Source organism: Sciurus carolinensis, chromosome 7 (assembly GCF_902686445.1).
Source record: "Sciurus carolinensis chromosome 7, mSciCar1.2, whole genome shotgun sequence".
Taxonomy (NCBI): Eukaryota; Metazoa; Chordata; class Mammalia; order Rodentia; family Sciuridae; genus Sciurus; species Sciurus carolinensis.
In genome coordinates, this window is record NC_062219.1 from 86582187 (window position 1) to 86605428 (window position 23242).

Genomic DNA, 23242 nt, shown 5'->3' on the forward strand with positions numbered 1-23242 from the left:
GTTTATTTTGTGGTAAGACTAATCATTTGTCATTTTAAATTTCCAGACCATAAACCTTCTAAACATAAAGACTCAGCTGCTTTATGTCTTAAGTGAGTGGTCAGTGGTCAAAGAACATGTTTGGAAGTCAAAAATCTGAGTATGAGTCAGGATGAGTCTGCCCTGGGCAAAATTTAGAAGCTAGCACATTTCTCCTATTAAATTTTGTTTTATTCTGTTTTTTTTAATAATGTCCCCAACATGAAAACTTAGTCTCACTTTTCCAGCCTTGCAGTGTTCTCCCCAAGCCCCAAATTCTTCTTCCAGCTCTGCCTTCATCACTTTTGCTCTAACATCTGAACTTTCAGATGGAAGGGGTGGGAAAACCATGGAAGTAGTAGGTTTAGGCAGCAAAGAGTGGGCTATAAGTCTGTGGTTCACTCGAATTAGGAAGGGAATGATAAATTTCAAAGTGGTTGGTTGAATTTAAAGTCAGGGACTCAAAAAACTTACCTATGGACAAAAATAAAGAGAAATGGTCCAAGGACTCAAAGAAGTTCCTCTAGTCGTTGAAGGTTGCAAAGGTGAGAAAGCTCTAGCATATTCGCTTAAGAAGGAACAACTAATGAGATGAAAAACCTGGAGAGGAAGATTCCCCTACATCCTAAGAAAGTGATTTAAACAGTTACCAGCTTTGTCCAGTCTCCTAATAGAAGGGTAAGAAGATAGATGAGAATTAACCACTGAATCTGACTATTTGGAATTCCCTGGTGGCCTTGATAAGGAGAGTTTGGCAGAAATGGTGAAGACAAAACTTTAATTGAGGTGCGTTCAAAAAAGGATATAGCTCTCCTTGTTAGCCCTGTGTCAGTCTTTCTTATCCAAGATGGAAATTTAGGATAAATACTTGACATGAGCCTCTTATTCACCCTCATCAATGATTCAGCAATTTCTGTTGATTATTTTTCTGAACATGTCTCTTCAACTTCTTTCCATGGAAGACTCTTGTCCAAGACAACTTACCTGTACTACTTCAGTAACTTCCCAAGGGCCCCAAAACAACCACTGCTGGTGCCTTCCAGTCCATTCTCCAAAAGAAATTAGTGGGATCCTTTCAAAACTCAGATGGAACTGTGTCACCATAATAGTGTGTACCAGTTTTGGAATAGAGTTCAAAATTCTTAAAACACATACCTATAGGAGTATAGGTATTCAATACTCAGAATTTTCTTCTAATTTTGTTTGTTATGGTTTGGATTTGAGATATTCTCAAAAGTTCCTGTTAATGCAAGAATATTCAGAGGTGAAATGATTTGATTATGAGAGCTGTAACCTAATTAGTCCATCTTAGTCTGAATGGACTTACTGGGTGGTAACTATAGGCACGTGGGTCATGGCTGGAGGAAATGGGTCACTGGGAGAATGCCCTAGTAGGGAGCCTCTTCCCTCTGGTCCCTTTTCCCCCACGCTTTCTGATCCTACCATGAGCTGAGCAATTCCCCTCTGCCATGCCCTTCCCCCTTGATATTCTGCCTCACTTGAACCCAGAGCAATGGACTCAGCTCTCTATGGACTGAGACCTCTGAGACCAGGAGCACCAAATAAACATTGGGTGTTTTAGTCACAGTGATGCAAAAACTGACCCTGCCCCCATCTGATTTTCATTTGGCCCTGCCCTCATCTGATTTTCTTTCCTAGAAATTGGAAGCCTGAGTTTCAAAGATACCAAGAACTGCAGTTAGTTGTTAACTCCACAATGTAAGAAAGAGTCTTGGAAAAACTCCACCTCAGACCCACCTCTAATATTTGCGGGGCCCAGGGTGCAAAATACAAATGGAGGCCACATGATGAAAAGTTTAAAAGTCAAGGACTTAAAATCCATTAAATAAATATATTCTGTCCTCCATCTTTCATAAAAATCTGGAAGGTCAGTTAAAATTCACTTTTTCAAATTCCTGAAAGTTCTGAAACTTATGTCCTTCTCTTTCAGCAGTTGGCTTCTTCTGACTCTGAAAGGGCCTGTGTGCATGCTGGTACACCCCTTCAACTCAATCCTGTTCATTCATTGATTGGCAACGTATTGAGGACCTGCAGTGCTCCAATGTATTAAAGAACCAGCTTCATCTCAGCCTTTTCTCCGAACATAAACATGTTTTATGACTGTTTCTAGGGTCTTATCTCCAGTCAATCTTTTATCCTCTGGAGGAAGAGATCCACACAAATCACAGAAGTAGGTATGAAACTTTTGGACACAGAAGACTGAATCCCAGGTACAAGCTATAGACTAGAGAGTGGATGTCAGCATAGTGTACATTTACCCTTGGCCCTGAGAACCCCTTGCTCCATGGGGAGGGGTGTAGCTAGGGAGACCAAACCAGGACCCTCCAAAGAACAGGACCTGCAACAGACACAGCTTTGGCTCAAGTTTAAGAGAATTACTTGCCATACAACATCCCACCTCCAAGATCTCTGGAGCTGCCCATTCTCTGCCTTGCACAGTGCCTGATTGTTCAGCTTTCCTTCCATCTATAAGCCAACCAAATATCATATTTGTAATAACTCCCCTCTTTTTTTATATCCTTTCAAGTCAGCCAAAATTGTTTACATTGTTTGCAAGCAAAACAATCCTTAAAGTGTCTTGCATGGTTTGGCATAATCTGGCTTCAAACCACTTTCTCTCTCTCTTTTTTTTTTTTTTTTTTTTGCAGTACTGGAGATCAAACTCAGGGCCTTGTGCTTGCGAGGCAAGCACTCTACCAGCTGAGCTATCTCCCCAGCCCCAAACCACTTTCTAGTTCTATTCCCTTCTACTGTCCAGATCTCTTGCTGGCCACACTGGCTTCTCCCAGTTTGTCAAAAGAACGAAGTTCCTCTCCACCTCAGGGTCTTTGCAAATGGTGCTCTCCCTACCTAAACAGGCCTCCTTGTCACCTGACCACTGCTTTCTTTCGCAATCAGATTAAGTTTCATCTAAGGAGGCCTAACTGTCACCTTACTGGACATCGCTGTGTTCTCTTAGAGCCATGCATGACTTCAGAGCATTTATCACTAATGGTGTATTACTTGTCAAATGTTAAGTCCTCCTGATAGAGACTAAGTGCTACCAGAGAAACCTCATCCATGTTATTCATGCCTCTGTCCCAAAATCTAGTGCAATGTGCAACACAGAATAAATGTTTAATAAATCTTTCTTGGTAAAAGATTTCATGGTATCACTTGTATCTCCATACTTTATTCTCCCATCAGCCAAAGCTTAGTTTCTTCTTTGCATCCTATATATCACCTCTTAGTCCTTCATTTACATTCAGATTCTTAGTAATCAATCATTTCACACATGCCCCAAGAGAAACTTTGGTCTCTCTTTTTTAATTTGGTTCCAACGTTTTAAGCATGTACTATGTTCAAAGAGTATATTAGGGAAATCACTGAAACAAACTAAACCCGCCCCCTTGCTTTCAAGGAGTTTACAATCCTCACAAGAATGTGAATATGCTGGTTTTCGTAAAAACTAGATTTCTCCTCCTTATCTCTCTCCATATCATCAAGTTCCCAGCACATGCTGCTGTTGGGAGATAAACATCCACCAGAAAAGGATTTCTCCAGTTCACCTTGCCCAGGCACTGCCCTAGCCCTGGTCTATAGGGCAGGGAGGACAACTGTTTATATCAGATTTCTAGACACTCGGATTCTAGACAAATGAGTGCCTTCTATAAAAATATGTTTGTTAAAATCTAGATAAACTCATGCTTGCTTTTAAATACCATATAAATAAAAATTATATTCCTATCATTCTTATCATATTATGATTGAAGTCCACACAGAAAAATGCAGAATCTTCTTTTAAGGTTTTTACTTCTGAAATATAGAAAGATATGAAGTTAGAGCCATTGCTCTGGAGAGGCAATTACAGTAAGACACATGAGCAAAGGACAGGTCTACAGCTTCTCCCTTCGATCTCTTGGGGACGCTCGGCCTCCCCGCAGCATATGGGGCCTGTTGTATGAACTTCTTATCCTTCGGGGGCAGCTTCCAGACCTCCGGTCCCTCCATTGTACCCCAGCCATATACCTGTGCTGCACATCCAGCCCCAGTCTTCCTGCTGTGTCTCTATTCAGGACTACCAACTTTTGATGACTCTCATTCAGCACTGATGAGGTGTAAAAATGGTACAGTCATTAAGAAGCCAGCTTTTCTCTCTTGCTTTTCTCTCTCCTACTCACTTTCTCTATCCCTCTCGCTTTTCCACTCTCTCTAGCACGTGCCCTTTCTCGTTCCCTTTCTTTTCCTCTCATTTTCTCTCTTACCCTGAAGGGAGACACTGTTTGCTTAATAAACTCCCTTATGTGATTTCCCATGTCCGGCGTGGTTTCTGTAGGATTCCTTACCCGGGATGGGTCCTTCCACTGCCTCTTGGGCAAGTGGAACCCCATTCCACGCCCCAGTGCCCCCGGACATAGCCCCACCTTCCATTCACCCAGACGCTCAGCTTTTTGCATGCAACATCGGACTTCAGATTGGTGACCCCTGGCTTAACTTGATTATAGTTGGCCACAGTACCCTTTAGATAATCAACCCAAAATGGCCACGTAATGGCACAAAGCTTCCATGAGTGAGCGGGCAGATGGAAAGGGATTCCTTATCTTCAAGTCTCTTCTTTCTTGTGCTTCTATGCTCTTCTGCACACTCCAAAGCCTCCTTCTTATTCCCCTCTTAATCCCTCCTCCTCCTCCAACTTCCACTCAGCTATTTCTGCTTCCATTTCCCGGCCCAGTCCACCTAGTCCTCCTGCCATGAGGTCCCACATATGCCGGTGTGGAGGGAGTAACCAGCCCAAGCATCAGTGGCATGTCCCAGTAAGGAGTATGATATAGCAGCCCCATTCCCCACAAGTAGTGGGAGATAATGTTTCACAATTTTCTGTGTCCAAACCTAAATTGATTACTAACCAGGAAAAAGGGTTAAAATGCCCTAGGCATCAAGTTTCTGCTAGAATCTGTTAGCTCCTTTCAGATCCAGATCTCAGTCAAGGCTTACATTGAAATGTAAATGGAGGAAGCCAGAATGCTCAGTGGGAGACCAGTCTCAACCCAAGGAAAAAAGTGTCCATTTTAAATTTCTCCTGGGCTGCAACACAACACTTTATCTCTCCCTTTTCCTCTTCTCTCTGCCCTTCTCTTTCCCATTTTCTCATGCTATAATTAATGACCATTATCATTTTTCTTCTAGGACTTTTGTTTTTCCTAAATGCTATATTTTCAAGCTCACAATTTTGATCCTACATACCTAGGTTAATGATTTTTGATCAGTTATTTTTATCCATCTCTAGAGTTATTTTTGAACATCTGTTATATTGCAATGGAGATAAACATTACAAGGCCTTTACTTTTGTGTTCAATATAAGCACACATAAAAATTAAAATTTAAAAAAATGGATCCAAATACTTTTAATTCACGTGATTTAAAAGGTTCAATTTAAATTGGGTAAACTAATAGAAGCAAAATGTCTTTAAAATTAACTCACAAGTCTCTAGGTGGTCAAACTCTTTAAATGTTGATGTTTATAAAATGTCTAACATCAATTTTTTTAGGACTTTTCTTCCACAGGAAAGAAACGGCAAATACTGTTGGTACACTTGTCTGATATCTTGGTTTTTTTACAGTAAGATGAATGAATTAGAGTCGACATGTATGGGATTACTCAAATGTGTGTGTTAGAGATATCTGATTAATTTATAAAGTTATTCCATGGAGTAACATACTTAAAAACATTATTCTTTGTATATTAAACGTGTTCATATTTTCCAGGTATACAAGCCTTTAAAGCAGAAAATTTATCAAGCTGCTATTCTCCAAATTAAACTTGTCTGTAATGGTAATTTTAAACTCATCATTTAATGTTCTATTATAGGACCTGTCATCAATAGGGCATATGTAAAATTTGTTCTTTCTTCATTATTGGTCCCCTGTTAGCCTGGCGGGATTCTTAAAGATAGCTTCACCGCCATCTTTTCTTTCTTGCTTTCCTCTCTCCTACTCACTTTCTCTATCCTCCTCGCTTTTCCACTCTCTCTAGCACGTGCCCTTTCTTGTTCCCTTTCTTTTCCTCTCATTTTCTCTCTTACCCTGCAGGGAGACATTTTGTTTAATAAACTCCCCTCTGTGAAAATAAATAAATAAATAATTAAAAGATGCCAGCTTCTAGAGTGTCGTGAAATCAGGAGATAGCTTCCTGCTTCCCCAGTGCCCTGTTATGTAGGAAATTGACTCATTTGCACAGGATGGCAGCTCTTGGTTTGTCTTCCACATTTGCTGTGTCCACCCAGGACCCTGCGTGTCTCCAAGAGTCAGAATTTCCTCTTTTGTCAAAACACTGTTCTTGTCCCGAGAATTTAGACCTGTTTGCTTGCCATGGTTTGGAGCCTGATACACCAACCAGTGTTTCTTCTCATGAATCCATGTAGCTGTGGACTTTACTGAGAAGGAGTGGCCCCTGCTGGATTCCTCTCAGAGAAAACTGTACAAGGATGTGATGCTGGAGAACTATAGCAACCTCACTTCACTGCGGTATCAGGTTGGCAAACCCAGCCTCATCTCACACTTGGAACAAGAAGAGCTGAGGACAGAGGAGGGGGCATTCAGCAAGGCACCTGTCCAGATTGGGAGACTCCATCTAAGATCAAGTGGTCAATTCTTATGGAAGATATTTTTGGGAAGGAAACATCCAGTGGTGTGACAACGAAAAGAGCTCATCTTGGGGAGAGATCCACTGAATATGCCCACTTGTTTGCAGTCGTCAGCATGAGTGCTCATTTTACTCAGCAAATAGGAAGGTACCCTGGCAAGAGGATGCCTCTCACCCAGCATGTGAGTGTGCATGACAGGAGGAAGAGGCAAGAGTGTCAGCAGTGCCAGAAGGCCTTCACCACGAGCACCGCCCTCACCCAGCACAGGACAATACACACCAGGGAGAAGCCCTACGGCTGCAGCGACTGCAGGAAGGCCTTCAATGACCCTTCTGCCCTCAGGAGCCATGCACAGACACACCTCAAAGAGAAGCCCTTCAACTGTAGTCAGTGTGGGAATGCCTCCAGCACCCTCTCGTCCCTGAAGATACACATGAGGGTCCACACTGGCGAGAGACCCTGCAAGTGTGACAAGTGTGGCAAGGCCTATGGCAGGATCTGCCACCTCATTGTGCACAAGTAAACACACCCTGGGGAGCAGCCCTGTGAGTGTCAGGACTGTGGGAAAGCCTTCCAGCACCCCTCACATCTGAAGGAACACATCAGAAAACACACCAAGGAGAAGTGTGTATGAGTGCACACAGTGTGGCAAAGCCTGCGACTGAAAGTCTAACTTTAATTTGCACAAGAAGAACCACATGGTGGAGAAAAACCTATGAATGCAAAGAATGTGGGAAATCCTTTGGTGACCTCTTGTCACGGAGGAAACACATGAGCATCCACATTGTGAAGAAGTCAGTGGAATGTTGCCAGTGTGGCAAGGCCTTCCAAAACCAGTCCATTCTGAAGACACACATGAATTCTCACACAGGAGAGAAACCCTATGGGTGCAATCGCTGTGGGAAAGCCTTCAGCACCAGCTCAAACCTCACCACACACAGGAAGATACACACTCAAGAGAGACACTGTGGATGTGCAGCCTGTGGGAAAATCTTTGGTGATTATCTGTCACGGAGGAGACACATGAGCATCCATCTCATAAAGAAGCATGTGGAGTGTTGGCAGTGTGGGAAAGTCTTCAGGAACCAGTCCACCCTGAAGAGCCACATGAGAAGTCACTCGGGAGAGAAGCCCTGAGTGTGACCACTGTGGGAAGGCCTTCAGCATAGGCTCAAATCTCAACATGCACAGGAGGATACACACCAGGGAGAAGCCCTACAAGTGCCTCACCTGCGGGAAGGCCTTCAGAGACCACTCATCCCTCAGGAACCATGTGAAGACTTATCCGGGAGAGAAGCTCTTCCCAGTCTTAGTGTGGAAAAGGTTCCAGTGAGCACTCTTTTAGGAGATGGGAACTCTCAGATCAGAAAGCAAACTTTGGATGTGAGGGAGGCAGGAATCTTTCACAAGCTCTCACCTTACAGAGCACAAGAGTTTATGGAACGTAGGAGAAATCCAGCATGTGTGTGAAGCCTGTAAGAAGACGAGTTTCTTGTCGCTTTGGAGATGGGTGAGAACACATGCCACAGGGGATGTGGAAAATCCTTCAGTGTCCATCTAGTTTTTAAACACATGAGAACTTAGAGGAGAGGCCCAGCTTGGCATTTACTGTCAAAATAACTCCTGCAGGCTGGACTGCAGCCTGTGGTAGAGTGCTTGCCTAGCATGCCTGAGCCCCTAGGATCCACCCCACAAAAACAAGTAAACAAAACAATCTCGGCAACACTTTCTCAACTTTCTGCACACACTAGGGAGAATTTTTTTCAGTGCAGTGATGGGGGAAATCTTTTTGTTCTTGCACTCTATTCCTCATGAGAGATATCACACCGAAGAGAAAAATCTATGAAGCAAGGGTGAATGTGTGAAGTCCATAAAAGGGGTGAGCAAACTGACCAGCTCATAAGCTAAGAATAGTAGTTTCATTTTTAAGGAGGATTGAGTTTGTGCAGAGACTCTCTGTGGCCCTCAAAGCCTGAAATAGTTGCTATTTACAGAAAAGCTTTGCTAAGCCTTGGTCCACAGCAGTGGTCCTTGACAGAGAACAGTTTTGTTTCCCAGGGGACATTTGGCAGTGTCTGGAGACATTTTTGGTTGTTACTGGGGAAGGAGCTACTGACATGTAGTGGGAAGACATTAGGGATGGTGTCAAAGGCCCTATAGTGCACAGGAGCCCCACTTCAAAGAATCATGTGCCCTACAACACCAGTATTACTGAGGTTGAGAATCATTGCACTTATTGTGAGCACTCAAATTAACAGATTTCTTTAAAATTTCTTTTAAAAATTTTTCTTTAAAATATTTTTTCTAGAATTTTTTTCTAGAATTTTCTTAAAGAAATTTTTATTTCTTTAAAAAATTTTTTTAAATTAACGTGGTTCTTTGAAGAAATTTGTGAGAACTTAACATTGCTGGTAGTCCCTGTGTATAAATGATGTCAGGCAGTTCCCTCACTTGTGCATATGAGAATTCTCACTGGGAGAGAAACCCTGATGGTATTGTCCAGTGAATGCAGGATTGCACTTACTGGTCCCTCATCATGGAAACAGGCCCTAGCTCATGAATTTCTAGTTTTTAGTTTTAAGGTGATGCTCCTTTAAAATGTATCCAGTGAAATTAGAAAGACACTTATTTCTTTCCAATAATAACCATTAGACCTCATCACAAAAGGTTTGTATATAGTATTTTTACTGTATCTTCATTCTTGATATATCTAATTTTCTTTTGGGTAACTTACTTGACCAATGGCATATTTAGAATTGTGTTACATACTGGATAACGTGGGTGTTTTTTAGTACCTGTTACTGGTATCTGATTCCAATGCATTGTGATCAAAGCATGATGGCTTTATCACATAGATCCTTTGGTATGTTTGTGGCCTGCTGTCCAGCCAAGAGTGGCATAGACTTCTAGTTGCTTCCCCAATATCCTCTTCCATTTCAAAAGAATCCAAATCTCAGTTAGGTGTGCTATTTTTTTAAATCTCTCAAACAGATTTTCTTGCAGTTGGTACTGTCCACATCCCATAACCCTGTCCATTGACAAATAAGCAGAGGCCACTGTGTGGGTTTCTGAGAAAAAGCTCTTGAAAAATTGTCCTTCTTACCTAGATTCTTCCCTCCACATATGGTTCTTTTCTCCCTACATCTCACCTTGCAAGGAGATCCAGCACCTAGTATTGAAAGATCTTGTGGCTATGAGGACAAAAGCCAGTCTAAGGAGAACACTGCAGCAAAGTCCAGTGAGCAGGGCTTCCCTGTGGCCTTTTGAGTATCTGTACTAGCCCTGGGTTTCTTGGGTTTGTTACTTCCAGACCTATTTCATGAGAAAAAAATAAAACTGATTACTGGTTTAAAAAAAAAAAAAAAAAGAAAAGAAAAGAAAGATATGAAGTTAGTACTAAAATGAAAAGAGTTTTGCTAAGGTCATTCCCTTCTATGCTGGTTTTTTAAAAGGATACCATGGAAGAAAGAACTTTGATTTTCTGAAAACATGCTTTTGAAAAGGCCATAAAAGAAAGTCATTCACTCATGGTGGAAAGTATCAGGAATGCAAGAAGCCAAAAGGTGATATCTTCAGTCCTTTCTGGCATCAATCCTTTATTGCTAGTTTTTCTATAAAAATTAAATATTTTCATTTTTTATAAAACAAAATATACTTAAAGTTATTATGAAGAGAAAAGAATAAATTTACTGACTTAATATGCAAAATATATATAACTTTAGTAAAATGTATCCAGTGAAATTAGAAAGACACTTATTTCTTTCCAATAATAAGCTCGATTATCTTAAGGTAATAATTTCATAGTTTACTCCAAAATATCATGAGAAATTTAGAAGCTTAAGATTCTGTTTAAGAATAAGTGCTTTTAAAAGAAATTTAATGATTTTTACCTAGTTATAAAATAATTACCATGAGATACCCTTCTCAATTTTTCTCCATTATAATCGATTTATCACAATTTTCTAAGCATGAAATGTTGACATAGATTAAATTTTTCAAATAAAAATCAATGCTTTTGGAATTTTATCAAAGTATTATTCTACATGGAGAAGAAGTCAAAATAAAAATGTGACAAAATTGCAACCACTTTTGTTTGCCTTTTTTTTTATTCATTGTACTCAAATGGGGTACAACTATTGTTTCTCTGGTTGTTCACAAAGTAGAGTCGCACCACTTGCATAATCATACATGTACATAGGGTAATGATGTTTGTCTCATTCTATTCTTTTTCCTTCCCCCCACCCACTCCCCACCCCTCACATTCCTCTATACAATCCGTCCTTTCTCCCTTTCTTACCTAAAACCACTGTTTTTGAACAACATAAATAGAAGTAAAAACTACAAATAAATATTTTTGAAGAAAACTTTATAGTTCATTTTCTTTAAAACTCATTTATTCTTTTTATCTTTCACTATAAATTACATTTGACAGGTGAAAGATTGACTAATGACTGGTATAAATAAAATAGGAAAAATATATTTCCAAAATTTTTAAATCATGGAAAATCACTGTTGACCATATCTCTTTGAATAAATCACATAATATAAATATTGAACTGAAACTAAGAATGGAATCAGTTGTTCTGTAGGATAGTTTATAACTCAATGCTATTAATAGACTACAAATTCTCTATATGTTACTTTTTAGGGATTTATCATGAGTTTGACCAGGTATTTACAGTTGTATCTCTTACCTGCTTTATATAGATATAACTAAAGATATAGAAATAGAAATAGAGATACAGAGATATCCCCTAGAGTTGTTGAGATGATTCATTGAGATAATATAGATGTAGCTCTCAACCCAACATCTGTACATAGAAAGCCTTTAAAGATATGATTGTCTGTGTTTTCACTGATATTGTAATAACCACCTTTCTTAACCCAACAGTCTCATTTCTCTGCTCCATTTTATAGCCAAACGCTTCCAAATGGTTGTCCACATCCACAGACTTTATTTCTCAAAGGGTCTTTGTTCACTTCTGCATTCCCCATGCTTTCCCAACAGTGCTGGCCATGAGACTTGTGTCCACTATTGAGGTAGCACACAAGGATATTTCCTACCACTTTGTCCAATCCTGCCTTAGTCAACAATAGTAAGATTTTCTGGCCCAGGATTGATCACAGGTAGTAAACTAGAGGAGGTGAGGGAAGAGTGAGAACCACACGTAAAAGGAGCTCTCCACCTTCCAGAATGGTTCTTTTCTATTCCTCTCCCAGGTTTTTCCACACTCCTTCCTTTCTCATGAGTAGTTCCTTGGTTCTCTCTTTTTCCCCAAAACCCAAGTATAATGTAGTTTCTGAAACCTAAGAGAACCTCTCTGAATCTCCTGACCTGACTTTTCAGCCCCTTGGCCTCTCTGTACAAATTTCCCGATCTTTGGGAGTGCTTCAGATGCTGGTGGCTGTTGTCTACACGGGAAGGGCCGTCAAGGTACTTCAAAGGAAAGAAATACTCAAAACACAGGTTGATGCCTTGGGTATTGTCCAGCCAAGGTTTTTGTTGCTGTGTAATTTTTTGTGTTGGTATTATCTTAACTGATGATAATATTAACATTTGCAAAATTCACAGTTTCAACAATTCATATACAATTGAATTTTTATTTTCCAGGGAAAAATAAAAGGAGATCTTCACTTTGGGAGAAATATCTTCAATCCAACACACTCTGTTCAATGGGATAATTATTATCTTTAAAGCAATTGAATGAATTATCTTACATCCCCTGCTGAGAAAAACTATGCAGCCATAAAAGAATGAGATATGTCTGCAGGTGCTATTATAAAGCAATCTTCAAGATACTGCTAACTTTTAAAAAGCAAATTGCACAGTGATTTACCATTTGGGCACATGTGTTTTTTAAATGCTATTTTGATTTTATTTATATATTTCCAAAATTATCCATTAGTATATATGAATAGAAAACTTCTGGAGACATACATTAGAAAATGTTGAAAGAAACTACCTCTGAAGAGTAGAACTCAAGGTTATAGATGGTATAATTATTTTGAATTTCAGTTTGTTTGATTTTTATCATATTCTGTATTTCTTTATATGAAAACAGATAAAATTCAACTCTTCTCTCTATTATATTTTAAGGTCTAGTTTCCTGTAAAGCATATCTGAAGTTTGTCAACAAGGGGTACAGATTTACAGTTATGAAAATAAAGAAAATCAGGGCTCAGACATTGGAACTTGATGCAAAATCCTGTCCTTACACTGTCTCTTCTTCCTGCAGGATCTCTGAGAACTACATATATGTGGAAGAAAATATATGCATGGAAGGCAATGGCCATTAAGTAAACGTTTCATGACTCTGAGTCTGGTCTAGAACCCTGAGCTGTGATAGACCAAATAGAGACTCTTATATCAAAGTTAAGAAAGCATATGTAACCCAAAACTAAAATAACAAAAATGGCCTTCTTGCTCATTTGTCTCTCATGACCTCTACCAAATATGAGGTCCTCCCACTTCCAAGCAAGGAAGACTAATACAGAAAACAGGAGTGGTGGGAGTGGGGTGGGGATTAGAGGAATAGGGCATTTTCCCATGCTCAGAGCAGTGAGCCCATCTAACACTATAAGCCCAGGACTGAACTTGGGGAAACAGGCTAGCTACCGGATAGTCATGATCTGGAGGTCCCCAAGGAAGTGGGATGCTAGAACAGAAGCAAACCACACCTTGCACTGTTGGTCTTGCCAGTGAGATAAGAGGAGGAGTGGGCATGAGAAGAAAGGAAACCTGAAATCTATAAAAGAGACAAGACACCCCTACTTCCTCAGGCACCAGCTCTGGGCTCCTCCTCTCCAGAGGTCTCCCTCTCTCTCTCTCTCTCTCTCTCTCTCTCATTCTCTCTCTCTCTCTGTCTCTCTCTCTCTCTCTCCTGTTTCTTAAATAAAATTTACATTTTGTTCTTGCTTCGGCATTTATAAGGTGTTTAATCTTCAACACCAGAGGAACAAGGAACCCCATCTAATTTTCAAGACCAGTATCGCCACCATCACTGAGCAGGTAAAGAAGCCTTTACTTTGGGTTGGGTTCAAGCACATTGTTCTGGGCCATACTTGGAGTAAGGAAGGTCATCTACTCCCACTCAAAGCCAACTCCATGCTTACTTTATACAGAGTATTTCTTCAAGACATCATCTGGTCGGTGAAGACACCTTTAAAAATATATTTTCAAATGGCCACCAATGTATTCACCTTAATTAAACATGTCATCTTTCATTTTAAAATTAATTTGAGTTAAACTGGCTTTAGAAGATGACCATTATTTCAGTCTTGTAGAGACATTAATGTTGACAAGCTGAGGGAAAAAAAAGCATCAAATCACATGAAATATTGAGGAGTAAAATAACAACATCTTCAAGTGCTTGTCCATACAAGTTAGCGCTTCAGTATTTAACCTCCACACTGTATCAACACACACACACACACACACACACACACACACACACACACACACACCAATGTCAGAGGTCCAGGCTCCAGGTTATGGCAGATATTTCAATTTTCATTGAACTAACAACCAAAATATTGGTCATAGTTATTTTTCATAAATAAAGTCATTAACATTCATGTATTCCAGAATATCAAACATCAAGATCATAGTAGGCTAGTAATAAATATTCATGAAAGAATGAATTAACTTCAAAAGTTAAGAAGCTTTAAACCAAAAGAATATTTTTTCTGTTCTGCATACCCATTTTTTAATAATTTTACTCAATTATCTCAATTTTTATTGTATCTCTTCAAGCAATATAGTGTCTTTTATTTTTTTCAGATATAGAAGTGTTTCTTGGGACAGGTAGTAGTTAGTACACATGCACTGTGTCACTCTACTTCTTCTCCACAGATAAATGTCCACAAAATTTTGCTTCTGCAATTTTGGATTTACTAAAGAATTTAATGCATTGGTACAATAACTAAGAATTTAAAATGTATCTAAAGGTTCTTATGGTCACTAATCAGACCCCAACAGACAAAATGGCAAAATAGATGAAGAGCAAAATTTCTGCTGCTGAAAATTAATTATAATTTCCCAAATTATAGGAAACTAAAGGATGCAAAAAGGTGTTAAGACACAAAAAAATTCCACGAGTGACTAAGTTTGAGAAACTTCTAATGTGCTCTGTAATTCTTTAGAGGTAAATGTAAATTATCATGTTTTTGAAATGGAAGTATATTTTCACAAAACAGATTAGGACTGATACAGGTCCAACTGGAATCTCAAAGTCTTCCCAAAGAAAGTAGCATTTGCCTATATTAAAAATAAAAAAAAAAAAACAGATGGCCATATGCCAAGCAAGCTTGGTTAGTTCAACCAAGGCTTGTTGTTGTCATTATTACTGTTTCTTTAATTAAATTGATTTTTAATTGATATACAGAAACATAAATGTTATATATATTAGTGGAATAATGTGATGCTTCAATACATGTATACATTGTGTAATGTTAAATATATCTATCTCCTCAAACATTTACCATTGATTTATGGGAACAAAAATTTCAAAGCCCTTCTTTCTAGTTTTTTGAAATATACAGTATATTATTATCCTTAGTCACTCTACTGTACAATAACATACCAGGAATTCTTGTACCTAACTATAACTTAGTACCCACTCCTCTGACCTTATACTCTCCCCAGCTTCTGGTAGCCACCATCTATTCTTGACTTCTATGAGATCAACATTTTTTTAGATTCCACGTATGAGTGAGATCATGTGTACTTGCTCTTCTGTTTCTGACTTATTTCACTTGACCTAATGCTATCCAGTTTATCTCTTTTGTCACAAATGACAGAATTTTATTCTGTTAAATTATGGGATAGTATTTCATTGTGCTTATGCACAACATTTTCTTTATTTACTCACAAGTTGATAATATTTAGGTTATTCCATTTCTTGGCTATTGTGATCAGTCTTGTAATGAACATGGGACCTCAGATGTCCCTTCAACATACTGATTTCATTTCTTCTGGACATATGCCCAGGTATGGGATTGATGGATCATATAGAAGTTCTATTTCTACATTTTTGTGGAACCACCATACTGTTCTCCACAATGGCAGTACTAATTTACATTCCCACAACAGAGTATACAGACTTCCCTTTCTCCACATCCTCACCAGCATATATTACCTTAGTCTTTTTGATAATAGTCATTCTTATGGGGGTGAAATTGTATCTCATTGTGGTTTTGATTTACATTTCCCTGATGACTGATGATATTGCACATTTTTAAGATACCTGTTGGTTATTTATATGTCTTCTTTGGAGAAATGTTTACATAGGTCTATGGTCCATTTTTTAATCAGGCTTGTTTCTTGTTATTGAGGTTTGGGGTTTCTTTATATATTGTGGCTATGAACCCATTGTCAGATATATGGTTTGCAAATATTTTCTCCCATTCCATAGGTAGTCTCTTCATTTTGTTGATTGTTTCATTTGTTGTGCAAAGCTGTTTAGTTCAATGTAATCCCACTTGTCTATATCTGCCTTTGTTTCCTGTTGTTTGGGGAGGTTCTCCAAAAAGGAAAAAAGAAAACAAAAAAAAAAAAAAACCATTCCAATTTCCTGAAGCATTCCCCTATGTTTTCTTCCTAATTTCTAGTACATTTAAATATTTAATCCATTTTGAGTGGATTTTTGTAATTGGTAAGACAAACTTCTAGTTTTCTTCTGTAGCATGTGGATATCCAATTTTCCCAGCACCACTTATTCTCCAATGCATGTTTTTAACACTTTTGTCTTTGGTTTATGTACCTGTATTTATGTCAGTTCCATGCTGTTTTGATTGCTACATTTTGTTAGTATACTGTAAAGTCAGATAGTCTGATGCCTCCTGTTTTGTTGTCATTCTGTTTTGTTTTTGTTTTGTGTTTGATTTATTGTTGTTTGTTGTTTGTTTTTGTTTTGTTTGTTATTGTTCAAGATGACTTTGGCTGTTCAAGTGTTTGGTGATTCCACATAAATTTTAGGGTTGTTTTCTCTAGTTTCTTGAAGAATGTCATTGGTGTCTTGATAGGGATTGAGTTGAATCTGTAGATTGCTTTGAGTAATGTGGACATTTTAACAATATTGATTCAACCAATCCCTGAACACAGGATGTCTTTACAGTTTTTTATTCCTCTTCAATTTATTTCATCAATGTCTTATAATTTTAATTATAGAGATCATCCACCTCTTCAGTTAAATTTATTCCTAGGTACTATTTGGTAGTTATTGAAAGTGGGATTACTTTCTTGATAATACAACCAGGTTTAAAGAATTTTCTCAAATGTGACTTATTTGTGAATCTATTTATAACTACTGACCCCTGTATCAAATTTTAAATCACTAATAATAATAGTTTCTACTACCAGACAGATTTTTAAATAAACATGTTATTTATACATGTCACATCATCAGAAAAGTACACATATTTTAAATTTTCAAGTGAATTATCACAAAAGAAACATACTTTCAGAAGACTAGTGGAATATGGGCAATAGTATACCCTCTGAATTGGTAAAGAAATTAAAGCTTAGGGATATTTTATAAGTTGACAAAGGGTATACTGCTGGTAAGTAGAGGATGTAGAAATTTTTAAAAGACCACATCTCCCAAGTCTCCCAAGTTACTTGGTAAAATACTATAAGCCTAACCTTGCCAGACAGAGTCTGGTTCAATTCTCACTTTTGTGTTCATTCCTTGCTTGTGCTACACCAGATCTGCAAATGACCTGAACCTCTTATTCTTTCATCCTTCGTTGCCCAGGTCTGATTACTCCTTCTCCCTGGCCCTGACTGACGTCCTTGCTTTCTGACCTCCATCTTGTTCTTGGCCACAATAAGCTACTAACTCCCTGATCTTCATTCTCTGGCTCCCAAATTTCTGGCTTGATTCAGACCTAGACATCTGTCTGGCTCTCTCCTGACCCTCTGCCAGCCCAACTCAATCCTGACATTGCCCACACAAGTGCATCACAGACTCCCAGGGAGGAAGTTGACACATCTCACTGAAGTCATCTCAATCATTCAGAACAGTTGCCAGTCAGGCAACTGTTCTGAAGCAGGCTTTCAGGGCCACTCCAAGATTAAGCAATATATTATGTTTACTAGGAGAGAAAGTCCTTTCTACTACTGGATTACATGCCAATTCTATCTTAGTCATGACTGCAGTGACTACTTTCAGCATGATCTCTTCAATTTGCTTAATTTAAGACAAGAGGTAGACATACAAGGAGGAAAAAAAATTCTCTATCTCATTTTCCTTTCTACACTCTGGAATTCCCAAATGAATTTAATCAATTAAATGTATTAACATCACACCTTTGACTTTTGAAACTACTTACATTTCTTAAAGCAAATGAACTGGGCAGGAATTCTTGGTGTCACGAATCTATAGAACCATGGGAGTTCTTGTGCTCTGGTGCCATTTGAATATCCTTACCCCCAACACCAAAAGGTAAGTCAAAAATGTACTCAATTTTCCCAGCTCAGTGCTCACTATTGCAAAGTGGTCAATACTGATGTCTCTGGGTATCCCTGGAATGTGCCATTGCAGCATCAGACTTAGTGGTCATGGAACAAAACTGCTCTCATTGTCTCAGTCCAGTTTAGTTTCTAACAACTGTGTGCAAAGAACCTATAACCTACAACCATTATTAGATGCATCTCACATAATCTCTACAATTTAAAATGAAAGATATTCTGACCAGAATAAAATATATATGATTTATATTAATCACAGAAAAAGATAAAAGATATGAACAATGAACAGTTTCCAGAGAAAAAAGGATGTATCATAGGAAAATCATGATAAATGTACACTAAACCTGTTTGTCTAGATTTTTGGGGTGAGAGAGTACTGGGCATTGAACTCAGGGGTGCTTAACCACTGGACCTCATCCCCAGAACTTTCTTATATTTTATTTAGAGCCAGGTTCTCTCTGAGTTGCTAAGTGCCTTACCAAGTTGCTGAGGCTGGTTTTGAACTCATGATCCTCCTGCCTCAGGCTCCCAAGTCATTGGGATTGTAGATGTGCACTACCACACCCAACTTGTTTAGAATTTTTCAAAGATTGGTGAATGATTATGCCATGTTCCACATAGGTCATGTTCATTGCCTTTCAGTGGCCACTCATAACTTTTCTAAAGTTCATCATTACCTCAATTTTCTTTTAGAATGCAATCTCCCACATCAAAGGGGCTACCAGTTAAAGTCAAGGATAAAGACAATGAGAGATGACAGATAATATAAAAGACAAGGTATCTGGATTCTTGTTTGAGGATGTTTTAGGCTACTTTTGCTTACTGAGTTTTGTTTTGTTGTTTTTCTTTGTTTTTTGTATTTCCTGGGTTTTCTGTAATTAGTATATAAGGCTTTAAAGACTTTTAAAAAAACAAACAATTTTTATTTAAAAACAAAAACAGGATACTCATCCCACTGCCTAGTTATCACAATCCAGGATAGTAATGATGATATATTTTAAGGGAAAATTTGTTTTCCATCCTATTAGATAAATCAAAAGGGTCCAGTATTTATTTGTTCTTGAAGCAAAGACAGATTTATCAAGCCAAATGTTTTACATACTTATTTCAACCACTAGAATTCTTTCATTCCCTGATGCGATGTGTTAGATTTATTGGTTTGAAATTTCCCCATGATCACAGTCATAAATAAATAACTACTCTGAGAATTTCTAGTCTTTATTTAAAGTTAGACTTCTGAATGTTTTCAGGTAATTACAATCAGCAGTTCCCCATAAATCTTGAGAGCAGAGTTTAACTGCTAAAAGAATGCCAGCTTCTGGGCCACAAGCATGAAGTTTATGTCCTTTATTATTCAAAAGGAATTTGTTTATAAGAGGAAAGATCCAGAGTATAAGACACAACAAACAAAAGCCCCACCAAGCTGAGTCTATCAGCTATCAATGTGTGAATCATTTGGAAAACTCCTTTGAAGATCCTCAGGCACTGCAAATTTTATTACATTCTGCTTAATATTAGCACCAGAAGTCACAGTATCAAGAATGGAAAATGAAGAAAATGTACTCCAGACTGTTTCAAACACACATGCAACTGGATCCATGAGGCAAGTCTGAAATAACAGGAACCTCTTTGAATGCTGTTTTAAGAAGCCCATCCCTCTTTTTCAGGTCTACTCAGTGTGTAGTCACTCCAGCACAGCATCGTTGATTTAAAAGATATTAAATATTGAGACTGTAATAACCAGCAGCTCTTTGTCAGAAGTCTCTGACAGGACTATAAATGATAATATTACATATTACATCCCCAGAACTCTGGAGTAGAATCTGTCATCAATTTTTCATTAAACATTTTTATTTCCTTTATAATGTACCCTATAATTATGATTAATTAGAGAACATAAGCTCCTTCCAAATAAAGCTAAGAATGTGTGAGTTGGAATGACTGGAGGTAGTTTCAGCATATTTCATGGAGAAACATTTTTTAAAATGTTAATACCACATGTCTCACTAGATGAAGCCTGACCTTCTGAAATCCCCAATGCTGGGGAAGACCCCAGTGGGAGATAGGATGGCCTCTCCCCAGAGGTTCACAGCAGCCAGAGGCAGTCATTTCCAAAAGGTAGGCTTCTATCCAGTAGTAGTCTGACATTTCCTTCCAGGAGAAATAAGAAATCTTCTAATTATAAACAGAAAACAAAGTGTTTTCAACTATCAAAAGAAAGCAGAGTTTTCATTCTCATGTTTATCATTGGTTTTGCTTTTGGTTTTGGTTTTGGGTTTTTATTTATTTATTTATTTATTTTGGTGTTAAGTTTTTTGAGTTCTTTATATATTCTGGATCTTAATCCCCTCTTGGAGGAGTAGCTGTAAAAATTTTTTCTCCTGTTCTGTAGGCTCTCTCTTCACTATCTTATTTCCTTTGCCATGCAGCTTTTTAATTTTATACCATCCCATTCATTGATTCTTGGTTTTAATCCCTGAGTTTTCAGGGGGTCTTGTTAAAACATCAAATCCATCAGTATACAAGTTACCTGCAAAGATCTCTCTCTATGTGGGTGTGGTGACTGAATAAAGAACCCTCAAAGATGTCCATAATGTCCCATTTGTTACTATAATAGCAAAAAAAAAAAAATTGTACAGATCCTTAATTAAGTTAAGGATCTTAAGATGTGGAGTTTTCCTGGATTATCCAGGTGGAACCAATGATATAATAATCATGAGCAAAGCTAGAGGATCAAAGACCCTCTAGGGTCCTATAGGAGATGTGATGATGGAAGAAAGAAGTTGAAGTGATGCTAGGAAGGGGTCATAGCCCAAAGAACGTGAGCAGCCTCTACAATCTGAAAAAAGCCTGGACATGCATGTTCTCAGAATCTTCAGAAGGAACCAGCCCTGTCAATACTTTGGACTTAGCCAATAAGACTAACTTTGGACTTCTAACTTCCAGAACTGTAAAATGATAAGTTGGTGGTATTTTAAGCCAGTAAACTAGTGTTGACTTGTTACAGCAGCAATAGGAAACTAATATATTGTGGTCATTCATTCAACCACTCTCTTTGCTCTAGGTATCAGAAGACCACTCTGCTTTTGTAATAAAATTTTCCTATAAACCAGTCTTCCATAACAACATTGTGCAAAGCAAAACCATAAGTACTATCTCCACCTAAGATTTATACACTCAGCACAGTATAATGATTAAAAGCACCAAGTCAGGCTTCAAATGGGGCTTTGAAGGTGCGAACAATTCAGAAAATAAGAAAATATGAATTTGTCAACTAAAGAAACGGTTTTTAAAATGCAAAGAATAGAAACTAACTCATGTTCAGGAGCCCATAACTAGACTAATTTCACTTAAATATGTAAGTTCAATTCAATTTATAAAAAGTCTTTTGTTTATTGTAAACAAATAGGATACATCTTGTTTCTCTGTTTGTACATGAAGTAGAGGCATATCATTTGTGTAATCATACATTTACCCAGGGTAATAGCTTTTGATTCATTCTGTTACTTTTTTTCCTCCTCCCCAACCCCTCCCACCCCTCTTATCCCTCTATAGAGTCCCTCCTTCCTCCATTCTTGCCCGCTTCCCACCCCCTATATGTGTCATCATCCGCTTACCAGTGAGATCATTCATTCTTTGGTTTTTTGAGATTGGCTTATCTCACTTAGCATGATATTCTCCAGTTTCATCCATTTGCCTGCAAATACCATAATTTTATTATTCTTTATGGCTCAGTAAAATTCCATGGTATATATATATATATATATATATATATATATATATATATATCAATCACAGTTTCTTTATCCATTCATCAATTGAGGGGCATCTAGGTTGGTTCCACAATCTGGCTATTGTGAATTGAGCAGCTATGAACATTGATGTGACTGTATCTCTGTAGTATGCTGATTTTAAGTCCTTTGGGTATAGTCCAAGGAGTGGGATAGCTGGGTCAAATGGTGGTCCATTCCAAGTTTTCTAAGGAATCTCTACACTGCTTTCCAGAGTGGCTGCACTAATTTGCAGCTCCACCAGCAATGTATAAGTGTACCTTTAGAAAGAGTCTTGATACCTAATGTAACCCAAGCTGGGATATCACAGCAAAAGAGGTTGAAGAGGTTAAAAACGGCTTCATTTCTCAGGAAACTTAAACCTTGTGGGTAAGGTACATGATAAATAAGTAAACAAAAATAATTGAGATAGTAGTAAGTTCTGCAAAGGGTATAAAACAGGAAAATAGAATGGAGAGTATATAATATGGGAAGTCACTGGAATGTTTTAAATAGAGGAGTAACATATTCAATCATGGGCCTCATAACAATGTTTTGGTCAATGACGGACCACAATGACTGACAGTAGTCCCATGAGATAATAATACCTAACTTTATGGTCATTTTAGTTTGTGTCCATATGCCATGACACTCACATAATGACAAAATCACCTAAAAATAAATTTCTCAGAATGTGTCCCTGGCATTAAGCAATACATGACTATATGTTGTTTTAAATATTCCTCTTTACATGGTGGGAAATGGGGGTCTAGCTCTATTCTTATCAAAACTGCCTCAACATGGATTTAAATTTAAGAACTGAAAATGGGAAGCTACTAGGAGAGGAAAGTTTTCACAACATTGGAACAGATGTTGGGGGATAGCACAGACAACAAAAGCAAAAATTGGAAAATAGAATTACATCAAATTAAAATGCTTTTACACAACGGAAATAATCAACAGAGTGAAGAGACAACTGCAGAATGTGGGAATATATTTGCAAACTAGTCATCCAACAAGGGATTAATATCCAGAATAAACAATACCAAAAAACTCAAAAACAAAAAGTCCCAATAATCCCAATAATCTGGTTTTTGAATGTGTAAATGATCTAAATAGATCTTCAAAGAATGTATACAAATAGCCAACATGTATATGAAAAAAAAATGTTCAAGATAACTAGTCATCAGATAAATGCAAACCAAAACCACAATGAGACATCCTTTGACATCCTTTGATGTCCATTTCAAAAGACAAAATAACAAATGCTGTGGAAAAAAATAACAAAAGTCTTGGAAAAAGGGTAACTATCACACACTGTTGGTGGGATATAAATTAGT

At 38.0% G+C, this 23242-nt stretch overlaps 1 pseudogene; it reads left to right on the plus strand.

Moving 5' to 3' along the window:
* Positions 1-6257: 6257 nt before the first annotated feature.
* On the plus strand, positions 6258-7995 carry LOC124988177 (zinc finger protein 317-like; annotated as a pseudogene).
* The last annotated feature ends 15247 nt before the right edge of the window (positions 7996-23242 follow it).